This window comes from Oncorhynchus clarkii, chromosome 5, assembly GCF_045791955.1.
Source record: "Oncorhynchus clarkii lewisi isolate Uvic-CL-2024 chromosome 5, UVic_Ocla_1.0, whole genome shotgun sequence".
NCBI lineage: Eukaryota > Metazoa > Chordata > Actinopteri > Salmoniformes > Salmonidae > Oncorhynchus > Oncorhynchus clarkii.
This window is the reverse complement of record NC_092151.1, coordinates 8,243,832-8,257,402: the sequence shown is the minus strand read 5'-3', so window position 1 is coordinate 8,257,402 and position 13,571 is coordinate 8,243,832.

Genomic DNA, 13,571 nt, shown 5'->3' with positions numbered 1-13,571 from the left:
CTATAGCAGCACCACCTGGTGAAACATATTCTCTTGTACTATAGCAGCACCACCTGGTGAAACAGATGATTTTGTACTATAGCAGCACCACCTGGTGAAACATATTATTTTGTACTATAGCAGCACCACCTGGTGAAACAGATTATCTTGTACTATAGCAGTGCCACCTGGTGAAAAATATTCTCTTCTACTATAGCAGCGCCACCTGGTGAAAGAGGTTATCTTGTAACATAACAGCACCACCTGGTGAAAGAGGTTATCTTGTACTATAACAGCACCACCTGGTGAAAGAGGTTATCTTGTACTATAACAGCCCCACCTGGTGAAACAGAGTCGCTTGTACTATAACAGCACCACCTGGTGAAACAGAGTCTCTTGTACTATAACAGCACCACCTGGTGAAAGAGGTTATCTGGTACTATAGCAGCAGCACCTGGTGAAACAGATTCTCTTGTACTATAACAGCACCACCTGGTGGAACAGAGTCGCTTGTACTATATCAGCATCATTTGGTGAAACAGATTATCTTGTACTATAGCAGCACCACCTGGTGAAACATTATCTTGTACTATAGCAGGACCACCTGGTGAAAAAGATTATTGTGTACTATAGCAGCACCACCTGGTGAAACATATTATCTTGTAAATTAGCAGCACCACCTGGTGAAACAGATTATCTTGTAAAAGTAGCAGCACCACCTGGTGAAACAGATTATTTTGAACTATAGCAGCACCACCTGGTGAAACAGATGATTTTGTACTATAGCAGCACCACCTGGTGAAACATATTATTTTGTACTATAGCAGCACCACCTGGTGAAACAGATTATCTTGTACTATAGCAGCACCACCTGGTGAAACAGATTATTTTGTACTATAGCAGCACCACCTGGTGAAACAGATTATCTTGTACTATAGCAGCACCACCTGGTGAAACAGATTATTTTGTACTATAGCAGCACCACCTGGTGAAACATATTATCTTGTACTATAGCAGTGCCACCTGGTAAAAAATATTATCTTGTACTATAGCAGCGCCACCTGGTGAAACAGATTATCTTGTAATATAGCAGCGCCATCTAGTGAGGCAGATTATCTTGTACTATAGCAGCACCACCTGGTGAAACAGATTCTCTTGTACTATAGCAGCACCACCTGGTGAAACAGATTCTCTTGTACTATAGCAGCACCACCTGGTGAAACAGATTATCTTGTACTATAACAGCACCACCTGGTGAAAGAGGTTATCTTGTACTATAACAGCACCACCTGGTGAAACAGAGTCGCTTGTACTATAACAGCACCACCTGGTGAAATAGATTATTTTGAACTATAGCAGCACCACCTGGTGAAACAGATGATTTTGTACTATAGCAGCACCACCTGGTAAAACAGATTATTTTGTACTATAGCAGCACCACCTGGTGAAACAGATTATCTTGTAATATAGCAGCACCACCTGGTGAAACAGATTTATCTTGTACTATAGCAGCACCACCTGGTAAAACAGATTATTTTGTACTATAGCAGCACCACCTGGTGAAACAGATTATCTTGTAATATAGCAGCACCACCTGGTGAAACAGATTTATCTTGTACTATAGCAGCATCACCTGGTGAAACAGATTAGCTTGTGGATACAAAATTTGAGGAAAATGCTGCCGAAGTTCTACCAACACATCACTGTAGTACTCGCGCTGGTAAAACATTGGACCACCGCTACTCTTCTTCTTCTTCGTTGGGGTTTATTGGCAGTTGGCATTCAATGTTATGGTGCATTACCACCACCTACTGTACTGGAGTGTGGGCCAGAGACAGGGAGAAACTAAATCCTACCTGCCAGCCCAGTTACTCTTTAAAATTTTTTTTTTTTTAAATAAATAAATATTTCAGTCTATATCTAATGATGTGTTACTTAATATACTCTTTAAAATAATTTCCTGTATCCCCTTCTCCCTCATACTAGATCTCAGCCTCTCTATTTCCCTCTGATACTGCCCACACTGTAGCAGTACATCCTCCACGTTTTCTATTTCCTGTCAATAATCACACTTTCCTGTTTGATGCTTTCCTATCACATTTAAGGTCTTATTCAACTGGCTGTGTCCCACCCTTAATATTGTAAAAAATACCCTACTCTCGTCTGTCCCTTCCTGCCGTCCTCCCCTCTCCGACTTTCCTCTGTACTTTCCATCACTGTCCATATCAGGCTTTTAGCCTGCCATCTCTACACCATCACTGTCCATATCAGGCTATTTTCCTCTGCCTTGCTCATTGAGACTACAACGTCAACATCCCCACTTATAAGTGCTTGTTTATCCAGTACATCAACTGCCTCGTTCCCCTCCACCCCCACATGGGCTGGGACCCAAGTAAATGTTATCTGTATACCCCATCTGTCTCATCCATCCATGGGTTTGCAGCACCTCATAAAGCAGGTCTTGTCTGCTACGTGAGCTAAAAGACTGGCGACTTAGTAACACCTCACATGAATCAGAGCAAATAACTTCTCTGTCTGGCTTGACTGCCTCCACCCATTGCAAGGCCAACAGTATGGCCATCAGCTCCGCCGTATATACAGCCAGATGATCTGTAATACATTTCCTGACCCCCCCCCCCCCCCCACATTCCTGCACTACAAATGCTGACCCAGTACGTCCTGTCCTTGGATCTTTTGAACCATCTGTGTAAATGGCCACAAAATCCTGATACACATCAGTATCCAGACGTCTCTTAAACAAATGAAATGGTTCAACTTCCTCTCTATCTTTCTTTAGTCTCTCCAAGTCTTCTAGATCAACTACTGGAGGCGGGAGTAGCCATGGTGGTTTTTCCACTGCTACTCAACTTTGCTCCTCCCTTCCTATAGGCAGAAACTCCAACAGGAAGTACCCGTGCGAAGGTCTATTCAACGCTGGTCTGACCAATCAAAATCCACGCTTCAAGATTGTTTTGATCACGCGGACTGGGATATGTTCCCGGTAGCCTCTGAGAAAAACATTGACGAATACACGGATATGGTGACTGAGTTAATCAAGAAGTGTATAGGAGATGTTGTATCCACTGTGACTATTAAAACCTACCCTAACCAGAAACCGTGGATAGATGGCAGCATTTGCACAAAACTGAAAGAGCGAACCATCCCATTTAACCATGGCAAGGTGAATGGCAATATGGCCTAATACAAACAGTGTAGTTATTCCCTCCGTAAGGCAATCAAACGGGAAAAGCGTCAGTAAAGAGACAAAGGGGAGTCGCAATTCAACGGCTCAGACAAGAGACGTGTGTGGCAGGGTCTACAGACAATCACGGACTACGTCTGCCCTATCACATCTGGATAAGAGGAATACCTATGTAAGAATGCTGTCCATTGACTATAGCTCAGAATTCAACACCATAGTACTCTCCAAGCTCATCATTAAGCTCGGGGTCCTGGGTCTGAAACCCGCCCTGTGCAACTGGGTCTTGGACTTCCTAACGGGCCGCCCCCAGGTGGTGAATGGAGGAAACCACATCCACTTCGCTGATCCTCAACACAGGGGCCACATAAGGGTGCGTGCTGAGCCCCCTCCTGTACTCCCTGTTCACCCATGACTGCGTGTCAACATACGCCTCCAACTCAATCATCAAGTTTGCAGACAACACAACAGTAGTAGGCCTGATTACCAACAATGACGAGACCGCCTACAGGGAGGAGGTCAGGGCCCTGGGAGAGTGGTGCCAGGAAAATAACCTCTCACTCAACAAAACAAAAGGAGCTGATCGTGGACTTCAGGAAACAGCATAGGGAGCACCCCCCCCCCCCCATCCACATCGAAGGGACCACAGTGGAGATGGAAAGCTTCCAGTTCCTCGGTGTACACATCACGAACGATCACAGACAGTGTGGTGAAGAAGTCAACCTCAGGAGGCTGAATAAATTTGGCTTGGCCTCTAAACCCCTCACAAACTTTTACAGATGCACAATTGAGAGCATCCTGTCGGGCTGTATCACCGCCTGGTACGGCAGCTGTACCGCCCGCAACCACAGGGCTCTCCAGAGGGTGGTGCGGTCTGCCCAACGCATCACCGGGGGCAAACTACATGCCCTCCAGGACACTAACAGCACCCGATATCACAGGAAGGCCAAAAAAGATAATCAAGAACATCAACCACCCGAGCCACGGCCTGTTCACCCCATTATCATCCAGAAGGTGAGGTCAGTACAGGTGCATCAAAGCTGGGACCGAGAGACTGAAAACCGCTTCTATCTCAAGGCCATCAGACTGTTAAATAGCCGTCACTAGGAGGCTGCCACCCGGTTACTCAACCCTGCACCTTAGAGGCTGCTGCCCTATAAACATAGACTTGGAATAATGGAACACCAGTCACTTTAATAATGTTTACATACTGCTATACTCATCTCATATGTACAGTTGAAGTCGGAAGTTTACATACACTTAGGTTGGAGTCATTAAAACTCGTTTTTCAACCACTCCACAAATTTCTTGTTAACAAACTATAGTTTTGGCAAGTCGATTAGGACATCTACTTGGTGCATGACACAAGTAATTGTTTACAGACAGATTATTTCACTTCTAATTCACTGTATCACAAAACCAGTAGGTCAGAAGTTTACCTATACTAAGTTGACTGTGCCTTTAAACAGCTTGGAAAATCCCAGAAAATGATGCCATGGCTTTAGAAGCTTTTGATAGGCTAATTGACATCATTTGAGTCAATTGGAGGTGTACCTGTGGCTGTATTTCAAGGCCTACCTTCAAACTCAGTGCCTCTTTGCTTGACATCATGGGAAAATCTAAAGAAATCAGCCAAGACCTCAATTTCCAAACGCCTGAAGTCATCTGTACAAGCAATAGTACGCAAGTATAAACACCATGGGACCACGCAGCCGTCATACCGCTCATCCGAAAGATGAACGTACTTGGTGCGAAAGGGTCAAATCAATCCCAGAACAACAGCAAAGGACCTAAGACACAGGGGGTACCGGTACGGAGTCAATGTGGAGGCTATATACAGGGGGTACCGGTACGGAGTCAATGTGGAGGCTATATACAGGGGGTACTGGTACAGAGTCTATGTGGAGGCTATATACAGGGGGTACCGGTACAGAGTCAATGTGGAGGCTATATACAGGGGGCACCGGTACAGAGTCAATGTGGAGGCTATATACAGGGGGCACCGGTACAGAGTCAATGTGGAGGCTATATACAGGGTGTTACGGTACAGAGTCAATGTGGAGGCTATATACAGGGTGTTACGGTACAGAGTCAGTGTGGAGGCTATATACAGTGGTTACCGGTACAGAGTCAGTGTGGAGGCTATATACAGTGGGTACCGGTACAGAGTGAATGTGGAGGCTATATACAGGGGGCACCGGTACGGAGTCAGTGTGGAGGCTATATACAGGGGGTACAGGTACAGAGTCAATGTGGAGGCTATATACAGGGTGTTACGATACAGAGTCAGTGTGGAGGCTATATACAGGGGGTACCGGTACCGAGTCAGTGTGGAGGCTATATACAGGGTGTTACGGTACAGAGTCAATGTGGAGGCTATATACAGGGGGCACCGGTACTCAACAACAACAAAAAAAATGATTAAAATGACATTTTTGTGACGCTAATGCCAAACCAAATCAAATCAAACTTTATTTGCCACATGTGCAGAATACGAGTGTAGACTTCACCGTGAAATGCTGACTTACGAGCAGTTCAAGAATAATAAAATATTTACCAAGTAGGCTAATATAAAAAGTAATAATAGAAAGTAACACAATAAGAATAACAATAACGAGGCTCTATACAGGGTGTTACGGTACAGAGTCAATGTGGAGGCTATATACAGGGGGTACCGGTACAGAGTCTATGTGGAGGTTATATACAGGGGGTACCGGTACAGAGTCAATGTGGAGGCTATATACAGGGGGTACCGGTACAGAGTCAATGTGGAGGCTATATACAGGGGGTACCGGTACAGAGTCAATGTGGAGGCTATATACAGGGGGTACCGGTACAGAGTCAATGTGGAGGCTATATACAGGGTATTACGGTACAGAGTCAATGTGGAGGCTATATACAGGGTATTACGGTACAGAGTCAATGTGGAGGCTCTATACAGGGTGTTACGGTACAGAGTCAGTGTGGAGGCTATATACAGGGGGTACCGGTACAGAGTCAATGTGGAGGCTATATACAGGGGGTACCGGTACAGAGTCAATGTGGAGGCTATATACAGGGGGTACCGGTACGGAGTCAATGTGGAGGCTATATACAGGGGGTACCTGTACAGAGTCTATGTGGAGGCTATATACAGGGGGTACCGGTACAGAGTCAATGTGGAGGCTATATACAGGGGGTACCGGTACAGAGTCAATGTGGAGGCTATATACAGGGGGTACCGGTACAGAGTCAATGTGGAGGCTATATACAGGGGGTACCGGTACGGAGTCAATGTGGAGGCTATATACAGGGGGTACCGGTACGGAGTCAATGTGGAGGCTATATACAGGGGGTACTGGTACAGAGTCTATGTGGAGGCTATATACAGGGGGTACCGGTACAGAGTCAATGTGGAGGCTATATACAGGGGGCACCGGTACAGAGTCAATGTGGAGGCTATATACAGGGGGCACCGGTACAGAGTCAATGTGGAGGCTATATACAGGGTGTTACGGTACAGAGTCAATGTGGAGGCTATATACAGGGTGTTACGGTACAGAGTCAGTGTGGAGGCTATATACAGTGGTTACCGGTACAGAGTCAGTGTGGAGGCTATATACAGTGGGTACCGGTACAGAGTGAATGTGGAGGCTATATACAGGGGGCACCGGTACGGAGTCAGTGTGGAGGCTATATACAGGGGGTACAGGTACAGAGTCAATGTGGAGGCTATATACAGGGTGTTACGATACAGAGTCAGTGTGGAGGCTATATACAGGGGGTACCGGTACCGAGTCAGTGTGGAGGCTATATACAGGGTGTTACGGTACAGAGTCAATGTGGAGGCTATATACAGGGGGCACCGGTACAGAGTCAATGTGGAGGCTATATACAGGGGGCACCGGTACGGAGTCAGTGTGGAGGCTATATACAGGGTGTTACGGTACAGAGTCAATGTGGAGGCTATATACAGTGGTTACCGGTACAGAGTCAGTGTGGAGGCTATATACAGTGGGTACCGGTACAGAGTCAATGTGGAGGCTATATACAGGGGGCATCGGTACAGAGTCAGTGTGGAGGCTATATACAGGGGGTACAGGTAAAGAGTCAATGTGGAGGCTATATACAGGGTGTTACGGTACAGAGTCAGTGTGGAGGCTATATACAGGGGGTACCGGTACTGAGTCAGTGTGGAGGCTATATACAGGGTGTTACGGTACAGAGTCAATGTGGAGGCTATATACAGGGGGCACCGGTACGGAGTCAGTGTGGAGGCTATATACAGGGGGTACAGGTACAGAGTCAATGTGGAGGCTATATACAGGGTGTTACGGTACAGAGTCAGTGTGGAGGCTATATACAGGGGGTACCGGTACAGAGTCAGTGTGGAGACTATATACAGGGAGCACCGGTACCGAGTCAATGTGGAGACTATATACAGGGGGCACCGGTACCGAGTCAGTGTGGAGGCTATATACAGGGGGTACCGGTACAGAGTCAATGTGGAGGCTATATACAGGGGGTACCGGTACAGAGTCAATGTGGAGGCTATATACAGGGGGTACCGGTATGGAGTCAATGTGGAGGCTATATACAGGGGGTACCTGTACAGAGTCTATGTGGAGGCTATATACAGGGGGTACCGGTACAGAGTCAATGTGGAAGCTATATACAGGGGGTACCGGTACAGAGTCAATGTGGAGGCTATATACAGGGGGTACCGGTACAGAGTCAATGTGGAGGCTATATACAGGGGGTACCGGTACAGAGTCAATGTGGAGGCTATATACAGGGGGTACCGGTACGGAGTCAATGTGGAGGCTATATACAGGGGGTACCGGTACGGAGTCAATGTGGAGGCTATATACAGGGGGTACTGGTACAGAGTCTATGTGGAGGCTATATACAGGGGGTACCGGTACAGAGTCAATGTGGAGGCTATATACAGGGGGCACCGGTACAGAGTCAATGTGGAGGCTATATACAGGGGGCACCGGTACAGAGTCAATGTGGAGGCTATATACAGGGTGTTACGGTACAGAGTCAATGTGGAGGCTATATACAGGGTGTTACGGTACAGAGTCAGTGTGGAGGCTATATACAGTGGTTACCGGTACAGAGTCAGTGTGGAGGCTATATACAGTGGGTACCGGTACAGAGTCAATGTGGAGGCTATATACAGGGGGCACCGGTACGGAGTCAGTGTGGAGGCTATATACAGGGGGTACAGGTACAGAGTCAATGTGGAGGCTATATACAGGGTGTTACGGTACAGAGTCAGTGTGGAGGCTATATACAGGGGGTACCGGTACCGAGTCAGTGTGGAGGCTATATACAGGGTGTTACGGTACAGAGTCAATGTGGAGGCTATATACAGGGGGCACCGGTACAGAGTCAATGTGGAGGCTATATACAGGGGGCACCGGTACGGAGTCAGTGTGGAGGCTATATACAGGGTGTTACGGTACAGAGTCAATGTGGAGGCTATATACAGTGGTTACCGGTACAGAGTCAGTGTGGAGGCTATATACAGTGGGTATCGGTACAGAGTCAATGTGGAGGCTATATACAGGGGGCATCGGTACGGAATCAGTGTGGAGGCTATATACAGGGGGTACAGGTACAGAGTCAATGTGGAGGCTATATACAGGGTGTTACGGTACAGAGTCAGTGTGGAGGCTATATACAGGGGGTACCGGTACCGAGTCAGTGTGGAGGCTATATACAGGGTGTTACGGTACAGAGTCAATGTGGAGGCTATATACAGGGGGCACCGGTACGGAGTCAGTGTGGAGGCTATATACAGGGTGTTACGGTACAGAGTCAGTGTGGAGGCTATATACAGGGGGTACCGGTACCGAGTCAGTGTGGAGGCTATATACAGGGTGTTACGGTACAGAGTCAATGTGGAGGCTATATACAGGGGGCACCGGTACGGAGTCAGTGTGGAGGCTATATACAGGGGGTACAGGTACAGAGTCAATGTGGAGGCTATATACAGCGTGTTACGGTACAGAGTCAGTGTGGAGGCTATATACAGGGTGTTACGGTACCGAGTCAGTGTGGAGACTATCTACAGGGAGCACCGGTACCGTGTCAATGTGGAGACTATATACAGGGGAAACCGGTACCGAGTCAGTGTGGAGGCTATATACAGGGGGTACCGGTACAGAGTCAGTGTGGAGACTATATACAGGGAGCACCGGTACCGAGTCAATGTGGAGACTATATACAGGGGGCACCGGTACCGAGTCAGTGTGGAGGCTATATACAGGGGGTACCGGTACAGAGTCAATGTGGAGGCTATATACAGGGGGTACCGGTACAGAGTCAATGTGGAGGCTATATACAGGGGGTACCGGTATGGAGTCAATGTGGAGGCTATATACAGGGGGTACCTGTACAGAGTCTATGTGGAGGCTATATACAGGGGGTACCGGTACAGAGTCAATGTGGAGGCTATATACAGGGGGTACCGGTACAGAGTCAATGTGGAGGCTATATACAGGGGGTACCGGTACAGAGTCAATGTGGAGGCTATATACAGGGGGTACCGGTACAGAGTCAATGTGGAGGCTATATACAGGGGGTACCGGTACGGAGTCAATGTGGAGGCTATATACAGGGGGTACCGGTACGGAGTCAATGTGGAGGCTATATACAGGGGGTACTGGTACAGAGTCTATGTGGAGGCTATATACAGGGGGTACCGGTACAGAGTCAATGTGGAGGCTATATACAGGGGGCACCGGTACAGAGTCAATGTGGAGGCTATATACAGGGGGCACCGGTACAGAGTCAATGTGGAGGCTATATACAGGGTGTTACGGTACAGAGTCAATGTGGAGGCTATATACAGGGTGTTACGGTACAGAGTCAGTGTGGAGGCTATATACAGTGGTTACCGGTACAGAGTCAGTGTGGAGGCTATATACAGTGGGTACCGGTACAGAGTCAATGTGGAGGCTATATACAGGGGGCACCGGTACGGAGTCAGTGTGGAGGCTATATACAGGGGGTACAGGTACAGAGTCAATGTGGAGGCTATATACAGGGTGTTACGGTACAGAGTCAGTGTGGAGGCTATATACAGGGGGTACCGGTACCGAGTCAGTGTGGAGGCTATATACAGGGTGTTATGGTACAGAGTCAATGTGGAGGCTATATACAGGGGGCACCGGTACAGAGTCAATGTGGAGGCTATATACAGGGGGCACCGGTACGGAGTCAGTGTGGAGGCTATATACAGGGTGTTACGGTACAGAGTCAATGTGGAGGCTATATACAGTGGTTACCGGTACAGAGTCAGTGTGGAGGCTATATACAGTGGGTACCGGTACAGAGTCAATGTGGAGGCTATATACAGGGGGCATCGGTACGGAGTCAGTGTGGAGGCTATATACAGGGGGTACAGGTACAGAGTCAATGTGGAGGCTATATACAGGGTGTTACGGTACAGAGTCAGTGTGGAGGCTATATACAGGGGGTACCGGTACCGAGTCAGTGTGGAGGCTATATACAGGGTGTTACGGTACAGAGTCAATGTGGAGGCTATATACAGGGGGCACCGGTACGGAGTCAGTGTGGAGGCTATATACAGGGTGTTACGGTACAGAGTCAGTGTGGAGGCTATATACAGGGGGTACCGGTACCGAGTCAGTGTGGAGGCTATATACAGGGTGTTACGGTACAGAGTCAATGTGGAGGCTATATACAGGGGGCACCGGTACGGAGTCAGTGTGGAGGCTATATACAGGGGGTACAGGTACAGAGTCAATGTGGAGGCTATATACAGCGTGTTACGGTACAGAGTCAGTGTGGAGGCTATATACAGGGTGTTACGGTACCGAGTCAGTGTGGAGACTATATACAGGGAGCACCGGTACCGTGTCAATGTGGAGACTATATACAGGGGAAACCGGTACCGAGTCAGTGTGGAGGCTATATACAGGGGGTACCGGTACAGAGTCAGTGTGGAGACTATATACAGGGAGCACCGGTACCGAGTCAATGTGGAGACTATATACAGGGGGCACCGGTACCGAGTCAATGTGGAGGCTATATACAGGGGGTACCGGTACAGAGTCAATGTGGAGGCTATATACAGGGGGTACCGGTACAGAGTCAATGTGGAGGCTATATACAGGGGGTACCGGTATGGAGTCAATGTGGAGGCTATATACAGGGGGTACCTGTACAGAGTCTATGTGGAGGCTATATACAGGGGGTACCGGTACAGAGTCAATGTGGAGGCTATATACAGGGGGTACCGGTACAGAGTCAATGTGGAGGCTATATACAGGGGGTACCGGTACAGAGTCAATGTGGAGGCTATATACAGGGGGTACCGGTACGGAGTCAATGTGGAGGCTATATACAGGGGGTACTGGTACAGAGTCTATGTGGAGGCTATATACAGGGGGTACCGGTACAGAGTCAATGTGGAGGCTATATACAGGGGGCACCGGTACAGAGTCAATGTGGAGGCTATATACAGGGGGTACCGGTACAGAGTCAATGTGGAGGCTATATACAGGCTGTACAGGTACAGAGTCAATGTGGAGGCTATATACAGGGGGTACAGGTACAGAGTCAATATGGAGGCTATATACAGGGTGTTACGGTACAGAGTCAATGTGGAGGCTATATACAGGGGGTACCGGTACAGAGTCAATGTGGAGGCTATATACAGGGGGCACCGGTACAGAGTCAATGTGGAGACTATATACAGGGTGTTACGGTACAGAGTCAATGTGGAGGCTATATACAGGGGGTACCGGTACGGAGTCAATGTGGAGGCTATATACAGGGGGTACTGGTACAGAGTCTATGTGGAGGCTATATACAGGGGGTACCGGTACAGAGTCAATGTGGAGGCTATATACAGGGTGTTACGGTACAGAGTCAATGTGGAGGCTATATACAGGGGGTACCGGTACAGAGTCAATGTGGAGGCTATATACAGGGGTACAGGTACAGAGTCAATATGGAGGCTATATACAGGGTGTTACGGTACAGAGTCAATGTGGAGGCTATATACAGGGGGTACCGGTACAGAGTCAATGTGGAGGCTATATACAGGGGGCACCGGTACAGAGTCAATGTGGAGACTATATACAGGGTGTTACGGTACAGAGTCAATGTGGAGGCTATATACAGGGGGTACCGGTACAGAGTCAATGTGGAGACTATAGACAGGGGGTACCGGTACAGAGTCAATGTGGAGGCTATATACAGGGGGCACCGGTACAGAGTCATTGTGGAGGCTATATACAGGGTGTTAGGGTAAAGAGTCAATGTGGAGGCTATATACAGGAGGGTACCGGTACAGAGTCAGTGTGGAGGCTATATACAGGGGGCACCGGTACCGAGTCAGTGTGGAGGCTATATACAGGGGGCAACGGTACAGAGTCAGTGTGGAGGCTATATACAGGGGGTACCGGTACAGAGTCAGTGTGCAGGCTATATACAGGGGGTACTGGTACCGAGTCAGTGTGTAGGCTATATGCAGGGGGCACCGGTACCGAGTCAGTGTGGAGGCTACATACAGGGGGCACCGGTACCGAGTCAGTGTGTAGGCTATATACAGGGGGCACCGGTACCGAGTCAGTGTGGAGGCTACATACAGGGGGTACCGGTACCGAGTCAGTGTGGAGACTATATACAGGGAGCACCGGTACCGTGTCAATGTGGAGACTATATACAGGGGGCACCGGTACCGAGTCAGTGTGGAGGCTATATACAGGGGGCACCGGTACCGAGTCAGTGTGGAGACTGTATACAGGGGGCACCGGTACCGAGTCAATGTGGAGACTATATACAGGGGGCACCGGTACCGAGTCAGTGTGGAGGCTATATACAGGGGGCACCGGTACCATGTCAGTGTGGAGGCTATATACAGGGGGTACCGGTACAGAGTCAATGTGCAGGGGTACAGGCTAGTTGAGGTAATCTGTACATGTAGGTCGGGGCGAAATGTCAATGTAAATTGTCCGGTGGCGATTTTTTTATGAATTGTTGAGCAGTGTAACGGCTTAAGGGTAGAAGCTGTTCAGGAGCCTTTTGGTCCTAGACTTGGTGCTCGGGTACCACTTGCCGTTCGGTAGCAGAGAAAACAGTGTACGATACAATGCAAATGAAAGATTAGTATTTCTCAGTGCAAATGATCACGACACTTGGGGGTTTGGTGTGCCGAATGGCATCATGTCGTGGATGCTACAGTGTACGGCATAGCTATATTAGTAGCTGTAGTGCCCGTTTAATGTATGGCACGAGTATAGTCTTGACATGGACGACCTAATATGACTACAAGCAGTAATATGTTCATGTGCATAGTATATACATGTTCTGAAGCCCTTACATATTGTTGACATTACAGTCATTCAAGCTGATTGCATACGGAGAGTCCACA